At 42.6% G+C, this 21,509-nt stretch overlaps 1 protein-coding gene across 2 annotated transcripts in view; it reads right to left on the minus strand.

Moving 5' to 3' along the window:
• The window catches only part of TMCC3 (transmembrane and coiled-coil domain family 3), a 250,148-nt gene that overhangs the window by 199,117 nt on the left and 29,522 nt on the right, over positions 1-21,509 (minus strand). Inside the window, exon 1 of one of the 2 annotated variants that reach the window (XM_074325263.2) lies at positions 12,321-12,422. The exons of the other annotated variant lie outside the window; for it this stretch is intronic. The gene's annotated coding sequence lies outside the window, so the exon portion shown is untranslated. Of the gene's footprint in view, positions 1-12,320; positions 12,423-21,509 lie in introns of those variants that run through there. 2 annotated transcript variants of the gene reach the window in all.

Raw genomic sequence — 21,509 nt, forward strand, 5'->3', positions numbered from 1 at the left:
TCCCTGGACCATGACAGGGGCTTCCTAACTGCTTTCTCTCTTCTGCTGTTGCCGCCCCTGCACCCAGTCCACTGGCTTCATAGAAGCTCATGTAATGGTTTTCTTAAGCTAAAGTAAAAATTCGTTAACATGACGGCAAGATTCAAAGCAGAGATTCCAGCCTTAACAGGGCCCTTCCCCATTGCTCCGTGCACTGTGAGCAAGCTGTGGACCTTTTGGGTTCCTCATGTGTGCTCAGTTCTTTCCACCCTAGGGCATTTGCATGTGCTGAAACCCTCTCCACCCTACACAGTCTCGACCTTTCTGCAACATAAATCTCAGATGTCCCTCTCTAGTTTTAACTCTGTAATTGCATCTCAATGCCCCCAAGATCCTTTATGTGGCTTATATTTTGGTGAGCCACAACTGACCAGTCTGCACCCACTGCCTCATCTCTCAACTCAGCAGAATGCCGAGTCCCTCAAATGCACCTGCATCCTGCTCGTCCCTGGGTTTTCACGCATGTTGCTTCCTCTGCCGGGAAAACATCTTCTCGTGGCTAATTCCTATCAGCTTCAGGGCTCACCCGGAGTGTTACTTCCTCAGGAAGCATCCCTTACCTCTCCCAATACCAGGTTAGGCCCCTCCCCCATGTGTGCCTACAGCACTGTAATTATTCCACCATTACATTTCTTATATTAAACTGTACAATTGTGTTTCCTGCTATTTGGTAAACGATATGGAGGCAGGGGCTGCATGCATGTATATTGCTCAGAACTGTTGAGTAAATGACTTCATTTTAAAAATATGACTTCCTCTCCCATGAATAATTAAGGTAAAAAAATCGGAAAATAACAAACCCCAACAGGAAACAGTCTGATATTTTTAAGTGATATTTTCTTTCTAGAATAATGAAGCAAATCTAGACTTCACTCAATTCCCCTGTCCTAAGTGGAGGTTTGTGTGTTGTCACTTCTATTTCACCAGCTAGCATAGTACTTACTCTCCACCAGCCTTTGAAAGCCCTGGGGCCATCTTCATTTGCCCACAGAAGGATTGATAGGTACTAAATAGATTAAAAAGATGTATAACATCGAATTCATAAAATGGCAGGACATAAAAGAAAAGTAAATCAGGACAACACTGGAGGACATAAGACTAATAAGCAAAAACTAAATCTTCCATGGTCGGCTTCCCCAAAGGCATAAACAGCTCCTATAAATTTAATAAAATGGCTTCATGTGAAAGACCTTCAGAATCCCGACGTCAGAGAGTTGGTGTGGATTCAGGGCAGAAGTGCAGCCCACGGGCGCACGCCCTGTATCCCCGTGCCTGGTGGCTTTATGGAGCCATCGCAGCTCACTCAGGACTGCCTACCTGCAAACTCCTTCACCTTCAGAAGAAACTCACTTCTATCTCATGTCGTATCGGACAGCTTTGTGACACAGCTTTTCCTTTAGGCTTATTCCAGGTCAGCCTATTTCAACACACTGGTCCTGACTCTCTCCTCTGGGCCAAGACATTCCGGTTTGTCCCCCTTTTACATGTCAGCCCTACAAGTGACTAGAAACACTGTGGGATTTGGTCTAAGAAAACCTGGGTTTCCTGGGTGATCTTGGGCAAGTGGGTGAAGTGCTCTGAGCCTCGTTCTTTATACACAGTGAAGATTCCATCCTTCTATCTGTTGTTTGGAGGAAAGAGCATAGATTTTGAATCAGCTTTCAAAGTACAGATTTTGAATCACTTAATCACGCTGGGCAGCTACTTCTCACCTCTGTGAGCCTCTTTTCTCATGTTGAAAATATCTTTTTTTAAAAATCTGATTACCCTTTTATAATGTTAAAATTTGCATTGTATGTATGGATACATTTTATGTAATTCATCACACACACACACACACACACACACACACACACACAGATGTGTAAGACTCAGCTCTACAGATCACAGATCTTTGAGGGGAGGGACCAGGCTTTTGAAATTGTTAAACTAGCACAATTCTGATGCTCAGTTAGGTTTAGGAACCACCCATGCAAACCATTCAGATGGCACCCAATGCCTCATATTAAAGTGATGTGGGACTATCACTTTATATCCTCAACTAGATAAGCATATGAGGGGAGGATATATTACACTTTTTTGGTTTTCTTACAGTTCTCAGAAAAGGTACCCAATAAATATTTTTTGACGAGAAGTATAATTCCATTTTCCTGTGACATTTCATTCCAACATGGAAGGGTTTTTAAGAATACATGTAACATTTAGCATTATGGGGCAATTAAAAATTACCATGCTCAGTACATGAACCCAAATGTCAAAAAGTATCAATAATAATTTTTCTTTGTTCAAGGTCACAGGTATGGCTAGACTGCGAAGGGCAAGTGGTGAAGTCCTAACCTAAGACCCTACGACTTAGGGACGAGTCAGACTTCATTCCCAGTCTACACGGACGAGTAAAAGCAGCATCTGGAGGAAAACGAAGTGTGTGGTAACTGATTCCAAGGACGCTCCGCTTTATTACGGACAGCATACACATCGCGTTACTCTTACGGAAAAGCACTGTTCCCCGGCCCTCAGTGACAGATGTGCCTCTTCCAGAGGCCCCAGCTTTCTCTTCCACCAGTACTTCCCTCGGTTAACGTGTTTGTAGAGAGCTGATGCATGTGTGAAGGTCATAGAGGTCATCAATGGACATCCAATTTCCAACCATGTCCTTCTTGAGGATACAACACTGCAATTCATTCCAACTTCCAGCCTTGAAGTCATCTGGGGCCCTTGATTAGACTTTAGGGTGCTTTTCAAAATTCCCCAGGACCTCAATGCTATCATACACCCCAAACATGGTCCTCTTCTCGTTCCAACAATCAACCACTTTGGGGCGCGGGAGGTGAGCCTTTGGTGTAACAATCCAGGAATGCCCCCTCGTTGTCTAAGGTGTCTCAAAACTGAATTTCAAGAAAATTCACTCTCATTTCCTAGGCCGTCCCTCAACTGTGAGGGAGATGAAGACACAGACCCTGGAACCCACAGTTCCTTTCTCTGCACCTCATGGCAATTTTGTGCTGTTGCTGTTTTTATTACCCCTATTGCACACGGGAGGAAATCGGAGGTCAGAGAGCAAAGTGACCGGCTGGACGTCACATAGCAGAGGAAATGGCGAAACCTGGATTAGAGCCTAAACCTTCTAAGTCCTGCCCTGGACTTGCCTCCTGTCCTGGGGCTGATTGAGTGGGTCACTACCCCAGGGGCACGACCACTGCCCAGCTGGAAAGGCGGCATCTCCGGCAGGCACTGCCGGGGCCTCCTCTCCACCAACCAGAATGGAAGGGGGTGGGGGGGACTCAGCTTGAAAGTATCTTAGTTCACTGGGCGTTCTAAGGATGGGACAAGACACCGAATGTGAGGCACTTAGCATGGAGGCGGGCATGTGTGAGGCTAGTAGCTCACTGCAGCACAGGAGATACTATCACCCCCTTTTCCATTTGTAGTGCTGTAAGCTATGGTAATAACTACTAGGCACTCAAGTGTCAGGCACAGTTCAAGCACCTTTCAGGTATTAAGGCACTTAATTCTCACACCCAGGTAGATACTACTGTTATCTCCATTTACAAATAAGGAAACTGAGCAAAGATGTCCACGACCTTGCCAAGGTCACACAGCTAGAGAGGCGAGCCCCGGCACCAGAGCCCTTGCTCTTTATGGCCAGAATGCACCACATTGCTCGCTGTCTGGGGGTAGTGTTGCCCCCACAAGCAACCTGAGAGCTTCCAAAGGGCATGGCCTACACTGTATGCATTTCGTTGTCCACCATGGCAGCTAGCAGAGAATCTTACCCCCCATAAGCCCTCCCAGCACCTGTGATAATTAACTGGCAGCCAATTCACAACTGAATTAATTTCCAAAACACCTATATTGTCAGATGACTTTAGGGCAGGCCCTTTGACTACAGAACCAAGATGTACCTGAAATCAAACACCGAGCGACTCTGCCACAGGGAATGGACGGTCCCTCCACCAGCGGCAGCTCGTGGTTTTCAGAGTCACATCCCTAAAGGCTTGAAAAACTCTGAGAGCAATTCTGACAAATGTTTACATGCTTCTGGAGTCTGAACTGTCTGAGTTCAAGGCCTCTGCCATTAATTCAAATGAAAATACCTACCAGAAAGAACAAAATGTGTCAGAAGTTTGCTGGTCTATAGAGAGCTACCTTTTCCTCCTTGGCACTAATGGACAACGTAACTATTCATGCTGTCATCATCAGGGACACCTCCTGAGTCTGTCACTGTGAAAATCAGGTGCTAGGGATGCACATAATAGGACGCCAACCTCCTGAGGACAGACAACTTTAATTTGGAATATGTGATCATTCTTAGTTCTGAATTTTATTTTTCATTATCTATAAAGAAAAACAATATGCATAATAAATGAATAAACAAGATTAATTCATCCATTCTTCTAATATTTACTGTGAATCTATTAAATGGTGGCACTAGGGTAGCACAGACATAATTTTGTATAATTCTGATTCAAACAGAATTTTATAGTGCAGGAAGTAATGTCTCCATTTTCAAATAGGCTAGAAGTCTAGAAAATTAAATTATGGTCTCCCCATACCATGGAATGCTATGTAACTGTAATAAAACCAGTAGGTGGGAACAGTTGGTGCTAACATATTAACAAAGACTATTTCTGAAAGCAAAAAAGCAAGAGGTGGCACAGTCTTTAAAATATCCCATTTCTATTAAAAATAACAAGAAGATAATGATGAAGATACATACACAAGTGAATATGTAGTGAAATTCTCGGGAAAGACAGTCAAAAAAAATCTGAAGGTCTGAGATGGAAAAGAAAGTCATCGATCTCTCATTGTACTTTCACAACATGGAATTCTTTGTCATTTTCATGATATTAAAGCTTACTAAAAGAACTTAGCATTAATTATTATTTATTGGCCCATGCTGAGCACAGCCTCTGGCACATGATTGGAATTCCAGTATTTACTGCAGAAATGTAAATAAATAATGCTATCAATTACCATTTAAACACATTTGTTTTTCTATTCACTACATCAGGTCCCACTCTAATAATACAGAGAAAAACACTTTGGAGTGAGTCCAAGTCCCTGTATTATGTTTAAAGAAATAGAATAGTGACAATTTTGAAAAGTGTTCTGTAACTCACACTTTTTCTTTATGTTCCCTGCCCTTTTCTTTCCCAAGCTCTCCACTACACACACACACACACACACACACACACAGAATCAGGAAAACAGTTCACTGATAAGAAAAGGAAGGTAGGAAGAAAGGGAAGGAGAGAAAGAGGGAAATAAGAAACGCTTTGCTCCTTTAGTTACTAAAGGGTTGTGTTGCTCAATAATTTTTTTAAACCAATTGCTAATTTGAGAAAGGCAAATCTATCGACACACATTACCCTACCAATTAATTTCCAATGTACATTTTGAAAAGAGTTGGTACAGATTCATTTGAAAAAATCTGCATTATTCCCAACAATAACCGCAAAGTTGTTCTAAACTGTGACAGTAACCCTTAAGCATCTCGAAGGCTCGTCAACACTAAACTCCAGGTTCAGAAGCTCTCAGGTACACCTGACATGGCTACCTGCTATCTCCCTGTGTGACTGACAGTGATCAGGGGAACTGGACACTGACAGTTCTGTTTTCTCAGTGCTGATAAAAGGGGAACAGATTATGTATTTACCCTGAGTGTACAGTACATTGCTTTCAGTTTTTTTGTTGGGAGTATTTTCCCCCAGTAGCAGCAACTGGGGGGGCGGGGGGGAAGACATCTGGTAACTCCTTCAGGGAAGAGCCTTAACAGATTTGTGGGTGTAACTCTACTCAATCTGTTTTGTAAATAAACCCCAGGCAATGGCATCATTTAAAAATCTTTTTCAAGATGGTTTAACAAGAGCAACACTCTGGAAACTAAAGTCCTAACATTTTAATGATCATAAGAACCACATGTATGGAACACCCCTTATGTAATGGGACTATTCAAAGCGCTTTACAGGCAAGCAATAGTTTAATTATCACAAATCTCTGGGGTGTCATTATTATCCCCATTTTGCAGATGAAGAAACTGAGGGTCACTGAGATGGACGTGTCTGCCCAAGTCATACTGCTAGTGAGTGGAATAATCAGGATGCAAACCCAGTTCTGATGAACTGCAGAGCTTTCTGGAGCATAGAATTCTATGTATGCTCAACAATCTTATAGAGAGGGAATAGTAAGAACTGGAGGGAGAAGAAGTGACCTTCTCTGACTCTGGCACCTTTAAGCAGAGCAGGCCAGATGTGGTAGACAAACAGCAGTTCTGGCACTTGGGATTGTCTTGGTTTTACCATGAGCAAACCTGTTTGTATCACTTAACCTGCCCAAGCCTTGTTCTCCGTGGTCATAAAATGAGACGGCTGGATGAGAATATACCTCAACTCTTAAACGGTATATCTACGAGGACAGGTGTATAGAAACAATTTTGCTGGGACGGTAAAGTAGAAAAAAGTTGAATCTAAGCCACAGAGTATACACTTGAGCGCATCATGTCTACTTTGCAGAGAAAATCCCCAACAGATGGCATTAATCAGCGGTCAGCTTCCAAAGTAATTGCGACCTCGACCTCCAATGGCCATTGCTAAATCCAGTGGTCAATTTTTGGTCCTCTTAACTGACCTGTCAGCAGCATTTGATAGAATTAACACACTCTCCTCTCCAAAACCTTTTCTTCAGTTGACTTCCAAGATCGTCGTCTCCACTAGATTTCCCCCTACTGCACTGGCTCCGCCTTCATCCTCCTCTCCCCAACTCATGCCCACGGACCTCTTTCTGCCCACTGATTCTCTTGCTGCTCTCATCCAACTCCATGGATTTACATGAGGATGACATGACGACGACTCCCACACGTGTAGCCCCGCCCTGGAACTGCATTCACATTCAGCTGCCTACTCAACGTCTCTGCCAGGAGGTCTAGTGGGCATCTCAGGGCCCAAATGAGCTCCTATACCGCCCCGCTGTCCCTCAGTGAAGGGCCACTGCAGTAAATGGGCACTCCGTTCTTCTAATGCTCAGGCCAGGAGAGCTTTGACGTCCACCTTTCAAGGGTTAAAGCCAAAGTCCTTACAACAGCTTACAAATCCTTCTAGGGTCTTATCTGCACTCACCCCCAATTCTCTCTCTGACCTCATGTCCAGTTACTCTTCCCCACCCCTCCCACCTGCGGCCACTCCAGCCAGCCTTGGCTTACATACTTACTATTCCCTCTACTTGGAACACCCTCCCCCATCCGCTGCCCTAACCCTCCCAACCCCCTCCCCTGGGTATCCACAAGGCTCACTCTCCATGGCTTAAATGACAGAAATGTATTGTCTCGTAGTTCTGAAGGCTAGAAGTCCAAGATCAAGATGTCAGCAGGCTGGTCCTTCTAAGGGCTGTGAGAAAGAATCTGTCCCATCTTTCTCGCCTAGCTTCTGTTGGTTTGCTGGAAATCTTTGGTATCTCTCCTGTCATATTGGCCTGACCATATTGTCATATTGGTCACCCTACTCCAGTATGACCTCATCTTAACTACGAGTAGTTACACCACACTGACCCTATTCCCTAATAAAGTCAATTCTGAGGTACTGGAGGCTAATACTTCAACATACGATTTTTTTAGGGGACACAATTCAACCCATAGCAGCTGGCTTTTTCTTCCATTCAAGTCTCAGTCGAAGCATGACCTCCACAGAGAAGCGTTCCTTGACCACCCAGTCAACCACCATTCGATCTCAGTGCCCTATTTTATTTTCTTCATACACTCACCACTACCAGAAATGATCGTTTATTTGGTTTTGGTCTGCCTCTCCACTCTAGATGGTAAGCCCCATGAAATGAGGCATTTTGTCCTGTCCACTTTTCTCCAGAGCCTAAACCAGTGCCCGACACACAGTGGTGTTCAGTCAGTATCAGTTGCATAAATACATGTATTAAATGAGTATCACTTGCCCTTTCATAAACATGATGCCAGAGAGTGCCACAGCTATGAATGAAAATAAAGCAAGGTAAGACGATAGTGAAAGACGGGCCATATCGAATAGCGTGATTGGGGAAGGTCTGGACGGAGCTGACACTGAAGCCCACACGAGCAGTTTCAGTGACAGTGAGGTTGACAGTGTGACTGGAGGGAGATCCAGGTGTGAACAGGATGGGAGGAAGTGAAGACAGAAGGAGGAGACATGAAAGTGGGGCCATCTGCACTTACTACCCTTTCTCTAGAACTTCAGTTAAAAACATGCCGTGTTTCCCCAAAAATAAGACCTAACTGGAAAATAAGCCCCAGCATGATTTTTCAGGATGATATCCCCTCAACATAAGCCCTAATGCATCTTTTGGAGCAAAACTTGATATAAGACCCGGTCTTATTTTCGGGGAAACACGGTACTTTGATGTGCCTCGCAAATGAAGTCTTCCCTTATTCGGGAAGGTTTTACCACAGCCCCGAACCCCTCCCTCCTCTGTCCCCTGGGCTTTTTGTTCTTACTTCTGTGGCTGCATTTCCAGCATTTCTATGGAACTGTAAGTTTTCCATCTAAATGCCCCTTTGCCCCCTCCAGTGAACTCCCTGAGGGCAATGACCACAAAAAGTACCCAACAGACAGGGAAGGAAGAGCGCTCCTGCCGCACCTCTCCCTATGGATGCCTTTTCTGCCACAAAGACCAGACTTTTCTCATTCTAAAAGCAAGGCTTTCAGGAGTGATGCTATGTAAAATGGCCCAGTGGGAAGCTCTCAGACTCATCCCTCCCCGAAGCAACCATTGAGGTAGAAGGGGTGACTGGCATCAACTATCTGGGAACTCTGCAACTTAACAGGACACTTAAAAGGACCAGGGCAGTGCCAGACCCAGACGGGCTGCTGATCTATCCTCAGTGAGTCCTGTGGGTGAACCAGCTACCACGCCCCACTCCTCAGCCATCACAGCTGTGGGGAGAGCCGCTCACACTGCTAGAGCAGCAGAATGGTGGCAGGGTGGGCAGTGGAGACTCTATCCTGTAAAAATTGGGGGTTGTGCATTTTGGTTGGAGAGCCTGTGTCTTTCTGTCATTGCTGTTGCCGCAGAATGTAATCTCCCATAATGCTCCCTAAAAAACCAGAATGTTAGCCATACGAGATTTATTCATGCATCTACTCATTTGAAATACTGGGCACCTTCTATGTGCCAGGCACTGGAGATACAGGAATAACCAAAACAGACAAAAATCCGAGTTTACATTCTGATAGGTCGGCAGGGATGGTGATCCACTGTGCAAGGTGAGGGCAGAGGCAGGAATGGGTCATTCCAGACCCCTCTGATTTGGTACCAGGCTCTTATACGCCATTTTATTCATGTCAACTCTCCTGACCCAGAATGCAAGCTAATCCTTAGGTCCCTGGTCACCTCTCACCACCACCAGCCGGTCACCCAGGCCTGGGAGCCAAAAATGACCAAGTCCCTTGCTCCTGTCCAGAGACAAACAATCACATAATAGCTACAATAATAAAGCTGATATATATTTTTTCATTTAAATAGAACTATGTACCCAGACAATTTTGTTTTTTAAAAAAAGATCTTTATCTTCCCAGGACAATTTAATTAGATTCCTGCCTGAGGTAGAAGCCAAACCACTGTCGTCCAAAACCAGGCCTCCTGATTTGAGTCTTGGTTTGGAGTCATTTAACCGCTGAGCCTCTGTTTTGTCTATTAAGTGGGGATAGTAACGCACACCTCGTAGGGCTGTGGTGAGACTTAAATGAGTTAAAAATAATCACGAGGATGTAAAGTACAGCATGGAGAATATAGTGAGTAATGTTGCAATAACTGTATAGTGCCAGGTGGGTACTAGACTAATAGGGGGATCACTGCATGACTATGTAAATGTCAACTGTACACTTGAAACTAATATAATATTGAATGTCAACTGTCACTGAAAACAAAATATTTTTTTAAAGATGCAAAAAGTGCTTTGAACAATAGCTGGCACATATGAAGCACTCAATACACATCATCGAGAACCAAAAAGCTCCCAACATTCCTTTCAGTCAATCATGGGATCTAAAGAGTGTCCTTATCTTTGAAATCATACAATTATTAAATCACGGCACACCAAGCGGCAAGGCAGATCTGGGGGGCGGGGAGGTGCGTTCCAGGTGACAGTGTGGGCCTGGGTTCGCTGCTACATTCAGCTTTTCCAGGAGCTCAGAGTCCTGCCTACCATCTTAACCTGGATCTCTTTGCAAAATTCCTCATAGAGACTCTGCTTCCTGCTCCCCACCCCCTCCACCATTTTCCTTTAAAGTAGATTCAAACGGAAGCCTGGGCTTCATGGCCCGTGCCTACCCTGGGGGACCAGGTCCTGGCCCAGTGCTCACCATGTACCAAGAATAACCCCAAAAGGCTGTGTCAAAGAAGGCCCACCACGACCAAGCACACTGCAAGCCTCTGTCATCTTTCCTCACAAGAGAACTCTCCATGGGGCCTCACTTTCCTCCCTTCATTTGCATCACGAGAAGTGCACCCCACCCTGCCCTGGAGAGGGCGTGTAAGCAGATCATCAGTTACCTCTTTGGTATTCCATTCAAAGCAGACATTCTAGCTCCTTGATTACCCACGAAGATGCCTGCTTCCCAGGGCAGCATTATGCTACAACCCGCAGATGAGTACTCCGGGTGAAATCCAGCCAGGGCTGTGGAAACTCCAAAGTCATCCCATGGACCCAGTATGCGAAGTGAAATGAGGCAGACAGAGAAAGACAAATACTGCATGTTCTCACTTACATGTGGAATCTAAAAAACAAACTCAGGAGTAGAGATAGAATGGTGGTTGCCAGAGGTTGTGGGGTGTGGGAAAGGGGTAGATGTGGGTCAAAGGGTGCAAACTTCCAGCTATAAGTAAATCTAAGGAAATCTAAGGTACAGCGTAGTGACTATAATTAATAATACTGTATTAAATCCTTGAGAGTTGTTAAGGGAGAAAATCATAATTATCAGGGGGATCGAATATATGGTGATGGAAGGAGAACTGACTCTGGGTGATGAACACACAATGGGATTTATAGATGATGTAATACAGAATTGTACACCTGAAATCTATGTAATTTTACTAACAATTGTCACCCCAATAAATTTAATTAAAAAAAATCATAATTATCACCACATACACTCAAAAGATAATTAGGTAAGGGGATGGAAATGTCAACTAACTTTACTGTGGTCATCATTTCGTAATATATACGTGTATCAAATCACCACTGTGTACACCTTAAACTTACATATGTTATACATTAATATTATCTCCACAAAGCTGGGAAAAAAGTCCTCCAAGACCTGTGACTTCTCTCCAGCTTCCAGTCCCACTGCAGCCTACAGACTTTTCCTCTTTGACAGTTTAAAATAAAATGCTTTCCCTGACATGGCTTAAATGGTAACTGCTCAGAGGATTACACATCTTCTCATTGATGACATCTCTATGAGGACAGGACGTGTGGGTCCGTCATCTTTGCAGTCCTACCAGTAGCATCAAACACAGAAACCGGCCTAAGAAAAAGCTGTTGAAATAAGTACAGAAAATACGCACACGATTCCATTTTTATAGCATGTGCTGACATCTAAAAATTCCAATTAGGAGCTACGAAACGTACGACAGATACCTTCAGAGCAACATATTAATTGCAAGATCAATTATGTACTACATACTACCTGTGATTTTATAAAAATGAGCACCATCTCAAAATTAAAGAAAATGTACCGAAAAATAGGCTTTGTTATTTATTGATATGAACACAGACCCAATAATGCATTCTAACCTTCACTATTATAGCACGCCTATAGTACTTTCCTATTTAGAAAGTGAGATGAATAACAGCTGCCTCACTGCATTTTTGTGAGGATTAAATGAGTTGGCACAGGGACAGTACTTAGAATATTGCCTGGCAGAGTGACCACTTAGGAAATGTTAGCTATTATTATTGTTATTAGCAGGCACTGTCCTGGCTAACACTATTACACCAAGTTAAATAGAAGTTCATTTAGTTAATCTACCCAGAAAAGTATTAACAGAAGCAAGGTGCACAGATAATCTATCGCCTTGACAACAAAGTCTGCCCTCGGAGCTTCAGACATCTTCTAAATGCCATTAACGGACCTCATCATACAAGAATTGCCCCTAAATTGTTTATTTCTTAGGATGTGATTGTACCTGGAAGCAGAAATATATATTTAACAGACCCTAAACATATATCTGAAAGAACTGAATTAGCAACTTCACTGAAACGTTCCTTTAAAAAAAAAGAAAAATCAGAGAGCAATTTTTACCTTCTCTTCAGGCCAGACGATATCCGTGATTCTGCAAGGCTTGGGGCACTTTTATTTGATAAGGGCCGTAAGCTGATCAGAGCTTCAAATGACTACTGTTTGGGTTAAAAATAATCACTGAGAAACAAAAACTGAGAAACCAAAAGCAGAAGTATTTACAAAATTGCTGCATTTGCTCTCTCCTAGAGTGGGTGTTTTCTTGTTTCTCAGAACACCACCCTTCACTCCAGCAATTCCCAAATGGGTAGCCTACAGGCCACTTGTCCCAAGATGCCGGGTCATACAAGGGTTCTAAGGTCAAGTAAGTTTGGGAAATACGTACTGTATGCCCCTCCCAGAAAGCCGCACTGTCCATCAACATATTAAAGGACCTGAACCCCTTCTAGGAAAGAAATCTGTGATTTGTGCTTCACCCACTATTTGAGAACTAAATCACAAAACCCTTTCCCAAGGAACATCTACTAGAATCTAGGTTTTGGAAATGCTGGAATAGTCTAAAATTAATCCCTTCTTCCCATTCAGGAAGGACGGCAGGCTTCTTCTCCTGGCCTGGCAAAGTCCACACTTAATTACAAGCAGATGGGAAAGAATGGTAACCCACGGCCCTTCATTCCATGCACGTTTGCAGGACTTGGATCAAGTCAAAAATAAACTACCCTCACGATCCATCTAAGGTGTGTCCCACTCCCAGAGGAGGCACCCATTTTGGAGGACATAAGAAAGGAAGATGTAAGAGCAAGTCTGTCCCCAAAAGGAATTTAATACTCCTGCTTTTTTAAGTTGAGGAGAAGAATCCAGGTGCATTACAATCTAGTTAAACTATGCACAGTCATCAGGAAGAAATCCAGGATGTGAGTCTAATGGATCCAAGCAAGAGGGATTATTCAGGGCTTCCCCGTCAAACTGTCCCCAAAGACTCTAATCTCTAGAACACTATCTTCATTCTATCACTGGAAAACATTTCCAGAATCCTCAATATCTATTTTTAATATAGTTTTCCTTTTTTCCCAGCACCAGACGCCTCACAGAAAATGAGAGATTTGGGGAAGCATCTTGCCTCCCAGTCAGGTTACTATGGTATTCACCAGACCGTAACTGTCTAAAGGGCCCCCTAATGGCCTCCCTAATGACCAAACTTAATAAAACGGCACAACATTAGCAGACAGGAAGCTGAAATTTCTGAAATTACAACAATAACAAACAATAACACTATACTGAGTTATGTAACTCTTTGTTTCCCAAGATTCGAAAGCATTCAAGGTCCGGGAGCCTCAATGTCCCCTCAGTGGGACAGGAGAGGCGCCCAGAGGGGGCTGCTTAGCAGAGTATAGAAAAGTCTACGTCACAGGCTATGCAGTTAAACAGAAAAATCACAAAAAATGGTCCAATATTGGCCACTGTGCAGCCCAACAGAACTTTCTGCGATGATGAAAATGAGATGCTGGAAGCACTGCTCAAGATGGCAGCCATTAGCCAAGTGGCTACTCAGCACTCGAAATGTGGTCAGTCCAACTGAGCAACTGGATTTTTCACTTCTATTCACTTTAACTGAAATAACCACATGTGGCCTATAGCTATGGCATTAGACAGTACAACAGCTTATATACTCAAAGTTTCTTCAATGAGAATTCTACAAAAATAGAGACGGTCGAACCAAGGAAGGTTTTCCTGAGGTTCTGAGAAACGGACTATTTGACTTATCCAAGGGAGCAGGGAGACCTGAGTCTACCATCTCATCGAGGTTTACGTACACCACTCCCACAGCTACAGATGAGCGTCACCATCACTCTTTTACCAAATGCAGAAACTGAGCTACAGATAAATTAATTGATAGAAACAGTAACTGCTATTTGTGGAATATCTACACATACAAAGGGCTTTGTATGCAATCTTTACAGCAACCCCCCCAAGACAAACATTTCTGTCTTTCTCTTGCTGATGTGGAAACAGGCGAAAGGAGGTTAAGGGGCTTAGGAAAGGCCACACAGTAGGTGGAGCTATGATTTGAACTCAGATTTATCTTCAAAATACTGTTTAGGTCTTGAGCAAAGACCAATTTTCCTTTCTAGATGCAGTCACCAAGTATTTTTTGAGCATTTATTGTACGCACAATCCCATGCTAAATGCTGGGGATGGGGTGGTGGGATGCAAAGATAAATAAGGAAAACCATTAATACACTGAACATTAGAGGTGTGTGGGCCTGTTATTCTTCCCCAACAAAGCACATTAATTATTCAATTACTCACAGCTAGCTTCTCTTGTATATTATAGCAACAGGCCCGTAATAAAAGTTAAGCTAATATTTTTAGCATTTCAAAAACACAGAACCAAAATCACAGGTGACAAGAAAAAAAACAGATAAATTAGACTTCATGAAAATTCAAAACTTTTGTGCATCAAAGAACACAATCAACAAAGTAAAAAGACAAAATGGGAGGAAATATTTGCAAATCACAAACTAACAAGGGACTTGCATCCAATTTTTTAAAAACTCTTACAACTCAATAATAAAAAGACAACTGGTGCACGTTTTTGTCTAGACATATTTACATTTCTTTTTGGTCTAGTAGTGGAATGCTGGGTCACACAGTAACTCTATGTTCAGCATTCTGAGGAAGTACCAAACTGTTGTCCAAAGTGGCTGCACCATTTTACAATCCCACTAGCAGTGTATGAGGGCTCAAATTTCCCCACCTCACCAACACTTGTTATTGTCTCTTTTTTATTTCAGCCATTCTTGTTGATGTGAAGTGGTATTTCAATATGGTTTAATTTGCATTTCACTAAGGACTAGGGACACTGAACACATTTTCACATGTTTATTGGCCATCTGTATATCTTCTTTGGAGAAATGCCTATTTCAATTCTTTGCCCATTTTTAAATGGGTTAGTGTGTGTGTGTGTGTGTGTGTGTGTGTGTGTGTGTGTGTGTGTGTTCAATTTGGATACAAGTTCCTTGTCAGATATATGATTGGCAAATATTGTCTATTTTGAATCTGCTCTTCTCTTAGTCAAATTAGGTTCTCCAGCAGCCTATTCCTTGCTCAGGAAGGAAAATATCATCTGAAAACACAAACTATAATATTTTTAAAAAGAGCATTTCCCTGTCTGATGAGGAGCAGTTAAGAGACCCTCAGTCCACAGCATGGAACGGGCACTAATGACTTGAAAGCAATCATGGGGACAGCAGGAAGGAGCAGATTGGACAAGAAATGTCAAGGCTGAGTTGGTTAAGTACTGACTTCAAAATGGAAAAAAAAAAAGCTCATCTTTTTTCTTCCTCTCTTTTAATTCCTCTTTGTAACCTTTTTTCTAAATCGCTTTAAGTACTTCACAATCATCCCCCATAAGCTATCCGGGCAGTGATCTGGAGAACATGACTTCATTCCCAAAGAGCAGAAATGTGTGATAACGAGCCATGTGAGCCCCGGGCCGGGAGGTCACGGAGGAAGGAGTCCAGGGAATCCAGGCTTTGACCTCTCCCATTGGCTCTACCTTCTACACATCCACCGTCAGTCATTAGGAACCGGTCAAAACCCAAACATATCTGGGTAGAGAGGACACCCAGAGGGGCAGGAACTACATGTGCAACCATTTCTCTCAGTAAATAGAGAGAAGCTTCTTGGGAAAGAAACAGGAAAAGGGAAGACACAAAATTCAAAACATTCCAAAAGGCAAACCCTGGGGAAAACCCAACAACATAAACATGGCAAATTCTCAATAGATGCTAGATAATAGTGCTGCATTAATATTTAATAATAGTAACTTTAAAGTCTGGCATTTATGTTTAAAACAGCAATTATATAAAAAAGAGACTAATGGAAAACTGGTTGGCCAAAATCCACAGAAGGAAAAAAAAATATTGGGATTTTGGTTGACCATAGTTTCACATGTGCCAACAGTGCAACGCAGCTGCTAAGTAACTGCCACCACCAGGCAGCCCCCATCCACATCAAAGGAGCAGATAGACTCAGTGAACTCTACCAGCCAGGCCATGTCTGATGTGTAGGTTTGCTGTGGGCACAAAACGATATGGACAATCTAAAGCATATCTAGCAAGAAGTGACCAGTGACTACACACCCCCTACACACACCCTACACACACCCAGAATGACTGAAGGTCTAATCCGAGTTAGATACAAAATAGTTGATGGGACAGGGGGAATTTGGGCCTGCAGAAGTAAAGGCTTCAAGTAGCTACTCTTAAATAGTTGAAGAATTGCCAATAAAGAATGGCCTTAGGTTGTTTTGTTGAACATGCCTGGGTAACAAACAGAGGGTTATGTGCCAGCAAGGGCAATCTAAGGATTCCTGCTGTAGGTGAAAGGATACACCCCAAAGTTTAAAGATGGACCCTGGAAGAAAATAAATGATTAAATAATACATGTGTCTCAAATAGGAACAGCTTATTTTTGTTAAATACCCTTCTACTGTACTTAAACCCTCTATTCCTCATCTGCAAAAGGACTTAAATGAGATGATAATGGTGAATGAACTCTAAAAACCTCAAAGCAATGAAAGAGATATTTATTATTATTGCTGTTTATCAATAAGCAAAGAAACACCAAACTAATTTTAAAAGAAGAAAAAAGAAAGCACTTCCATATGGAGCAGTTGTTTTTTTCTTTTCTCTCAGCTGTAACTGCTGAGGCAGGTCTAATTTTACCTTCATCTCAAAACTTGGTAAGCAGAGGCCTGTACACACGATGTCAGCAGGGTGCCTGCCATACAATACTAGCAAGAGAACTTGGAGGCTGGGCTTTGCCTTCTGTCCTCAGAGCGGAATGCATCCAGGATCCAGGGAGGATGTGACAGTGAAAATTGGGGCACTTACACTAAGAATAAACCAAAAAGAAAGGCTCAAAGGCACATCTCAAGCACAATGCACAAAAGAAAAAAAATGATGAGTTGGACTTCAAAATTAAAAACCTTGCTCTTTAAAAGCGACCATTAAGAAAATGAAAAGACCAGTCACAGATGGGAGAAAACAGTTAGAAATCATATCTGATAAAGGACTTGTACCCACAATGCATAAAAAACTCTTACAACTCAATAAGACAAAGAACCCAAGTAAAAAATAAGCAAAAAATTGAATTAACATTTCACAGGAGATAAAGAAATAGCTAACAAGCACATGAAAAGATGCTCAACATCATTGGTCATTAGGAAACTGCAAATTAAAACTACAGTGAGATACCACTACACACACCCTAGAATGGCTAGAATCAAAAAGATAAACAATACATCAAGTGTTGGCAAGTCTACGGAGCAACTGATACGCCCTTCATCCGACCCCAGTGGTGGGAAGATAAAAATGTACAGCCACCTGGAAAACAGTGTAACAGTTTCTTAAAAGGTTAGATATACATCTACTAGGTTGCTGCAAAAGTAATGGTGGTTTTTGCAATTATTTTTAACCTTTTAAATGGCAATTACTTTTGCTCCAACCTAATACCGTAGGTCCCAGCAATTTCACTTCCAGGTATTTACCAAAGAGAAATGAAAATACCTGTCCACATAAAGATGTGCACACAAATAATCATAGCAGCATTATTCAAATAGCCAAAAAGTGAAACAACAACAAATGTCTATCAGCTGGTGAACAGATTAACAAAAAGTGGCATATCACATAATCAAACATTATTTGGCAATAAAAAAGAATGAATTACCAATATACACTACGACACTCATGAAATCTCAAAAACATTATGCTACATGAAAAAAGAAAAGCCCCACACAAAGGACTACACCGAGGGTGCCAAAAAAATGTATACAAATGACTCGTATTCACCTTTTTTTATTGGTATATATTAAGTATTACAATTTTAATAGTTTTTTCCTTTCTTAAAATGTGTGTACATGTTTTTGGCACCCTCGGTATATTGAATGATTCCATTTATAAGAAATTTCCAGAAAAGGAAAATCTGCAGCTAGAAATCAGCTTAGTGGTTCCTTGGGGTTGGGGGAGGGAGCAGAGACTGACTACATGGTTAAAAGGCCACTAGTTGCAGTAATGGAAATATTCTAAACATGGCTTATAGTGATGGTTGCACAGCTCTATAAATTCACTAAAATCAGTGAATTTAACATAGATGAATTTTATGATATGTAAATTATACCTCCATATATATATATATATATATATTTTTTTTTTTTTTTTTTTTTTTTTCTATTTTTTTTTTTTCTAATTTAAATGGTAGAGCCCTGAGACACATGAAATAGTGGGCCTGGACCAGAGGGCACATCTTTTAGTCATTTCATCATATAAGTCATAGTCAGTTCAAAGAAACAGAATGGAGAGGAAGAACAAATTTTCTTTTCCTTCTATTTCACTTATCAAAAGCAAATCCTTCAGGTATCTCAAAATCTGAAGCTATAAATGCCCAGATTCTCTAATAACATGATTTTGGAGGTAGTTTGCTTAGATGTTAAAGGTGGGGGGCTGTGGGCTCAACCTGTGTCTAAAACCCAGCTCTATGACTTACTAGGTGACCTTGAGCAAGTCACTTGACCTGAGCCTCAAGAATTCATACACATCACAGAGCTGTTTAAAGGAGCACATACCAATTGCATGGGAAGCACTCCACAAAAGCCGTGTTATTTTTATTATCAACATATTATCATTACCATCAATACCTTCCAAGTCCCCTCGGAAAGCCTGAAGCTGTGACTGACACATGTGTGCTCGCAACAAACACTTTGTGCTTCGCTCCATTTAATTCCAACTCCCACTGCCCGAACATAACCAGGGCTCCTTGAAACCCTCATTTGTTATCTTAGGAACTGAGACTTTGAAATAAATTCCCCAAATCGTTTGCCTGGAAAGTTGTCCCATCCCTCAGCAAAGAGAGACATTTTCCAAGTCAACAACAGGAAAACAAAATTGAAGTATGCACATTTCTCTTATTTGTTCCTAAGAGATCTAGACAAAGAAGAAAATGTCAGCATCTCCTCAGAGATGCCCGGCAAACAGGGGGAAATAACAGTAGAAAAATATAGCCATCTGCCCGAGGAGCTAGCACAAAAGCACCATTACCAGCACCCACAGAGTAAAGAGTAAAGCAAGGGCCACGGTCCACTACTGGCTCTTCCTGTGTCACAGCTGGAACCCAGCCAAGTCCAAAAACCCCTGGCTTTCTTTTCTTTCTTTCTCTTTTTTTTTTTTTTTTTTTTTTTGCTGTTTTTAATTCTACATGAAAAGGGAAGGGAAACTGAAAGGGGTGAACTTTCTATTCTGTAAGACAAGCGTCTTCTCCCAGTTCTCCTTTTCTTTCTGCAGGGGTGAGTGGAGGAAGAGGGGGGCAGGACCCTGGGAAAATATCTGTGGTGCCAGCAGCCCACACCTCGTCACCTAAGTCAGGAAAAGGACAGTGGTCACCTCTGCCCTGGTCATCCCATCCCACTAGCCCACCAGCACACACTGCCCCTAAAGAAGCCAAGTTTTCCTGCACATCCTTCTATCCACACACCTCGGAAAACAGCAGGGACAAGACACCAGCAATGGCGGCAGGTGGCAGCCACGCTTGCACCAAGGAGGGACACATGCCCTTCAGTGTCCATACCTGCTGGTCGGCCACAGAAGCCCCAAGACCTTAACACAGGCAAAGGAAGTATGTCATGGGATTTACCTGTCATGAGGAATGCTTTAGCTTAGCATCCAAGAAAACCTCACGGCCTCTGTGGGGACTTGTTCTGGGCATCTCCTATCTCCTGCTCCATAAAATGGGGAGAAAAGCATCTTCGTCATGGGAATGTTGACTGGGGTCCAATGTAACGGCCCCTGAAAACTGAGTGGGAAATAATGTTGTCATTGTGGGTCTGTCCTCCAGTGCTGCCTCTGTCCTGCTTTCTCCACTATAGTCACAGACCTTTACAGCTGAGAAGGCCCGTAGGGGCCCAAGCGGTGAAATAATTTACCAAAGGTCACAGCGCACGGAAGTGGCTGAGCCAAGACTAACACCCAGATTTATCCACAAAGACTGGAAAATACCATTGCTCTAGGTTACAAATTACCCTCTCCACTAAAGGGCATGCACGTAAAGGGCATGCACGTGACCCAGAAAGAAAGAGCTCACAAGGGGAACATCGAGGGAGCTACGAATATGGCTTCAGAGCCAATGACAAGGTTCCAATCGGTTCTGTCCCTTACCAACTGTGTGACTTTAGGAGTTTCTCAACCTCGGTTTCCTCATCCACCACAAGGGGCTAATAACAGCACCAACCCTGAAGACGATTCCGAGGGTGAAATGTACCAATACAGTTTCTAAAACAGCGCCTGATGTAAGCACTACATAACTCATCGTCATCATCATCCTGAAACACAGGGAAACGAAAATGAAAACCTTGGGGATTATATGAAAAAGGCAGAAAGTGACTGTGTGGTCATTTAATAAGCAGGACATCAGTTAACTTCAAAAAAGTTAAACACACCAAAAATCATGTTAACAGTGGCAAGTGGGAAAACAAGAACAGGTTATACAACGTTAGGTATAACAGGACTCCAATTATGTTGACTAATCATACCTACACACATACAGACACTTCAAAAAGAGAGTGAAAGAAAATAAAAGAAACATTAACAGCCATTCCCTGAGCAGTGGATTATGGGTGACTTTTATTGTCTTATGCAGCAGACATGTATTACTTTAGAAATCAAAATAATTGTAGGTTTTAAAGACTGCTTTTAAAAAAGAAACTTGACACCAGGCCAGGTCTCAAATGGCCAAAGGGCTATTACAGAGCAGCTATGGGGGGGGGGGGTGTCTGGGGGGTGGGGGTGGCAGGTAGAGCCCTAAGCAGCTGGGCCTGTGTGTGGGAAGGGAGGCCAAGAGATGCAGAGCAGGGGAATCTCAAACCACCAAGCGATGTGAAAGATGATGCCTGAAAATACTGGCTCAGTGAGGGGCAGAGCTCTATAAAACAGAAATGAATTTCAAAAAGAAAAGGGGAGTGATGACTGCAGCAGTCCCTGGTTTAAATGAGAGAGACTGTGAAGGCCTAGAAAAAAAGGGGAAAAGAGGATCCTGGAGAAAACGAGACGGCAGCCCACTTTCTTAACCTGGCTGTGATCTAGATCAGTCACCAAAACTGAAAAGCAAAAGATCAAAATGGTTGGAAAAAAGACACTGTGGCCGCCTACTGGGGACAAGGCTGGGACAGGCTGTCTGATCCCGGTGAAGACCAAGAAT

This window comes from Rhinolophus sinicus, chromosome 1 (genome assembly GCF_057876585.1).
Source record: "Rhinolophus sinicus isolate RSI-liver-muscle chromosome 1, RSI-T2T, whole genome shotgun sequence".
NCBI lineage: Eukaryota > Metazoa > Chordata > Mammalia > Chiroptera > Rhinolophidae > Rhinolophus > Rhinolophus sinicus.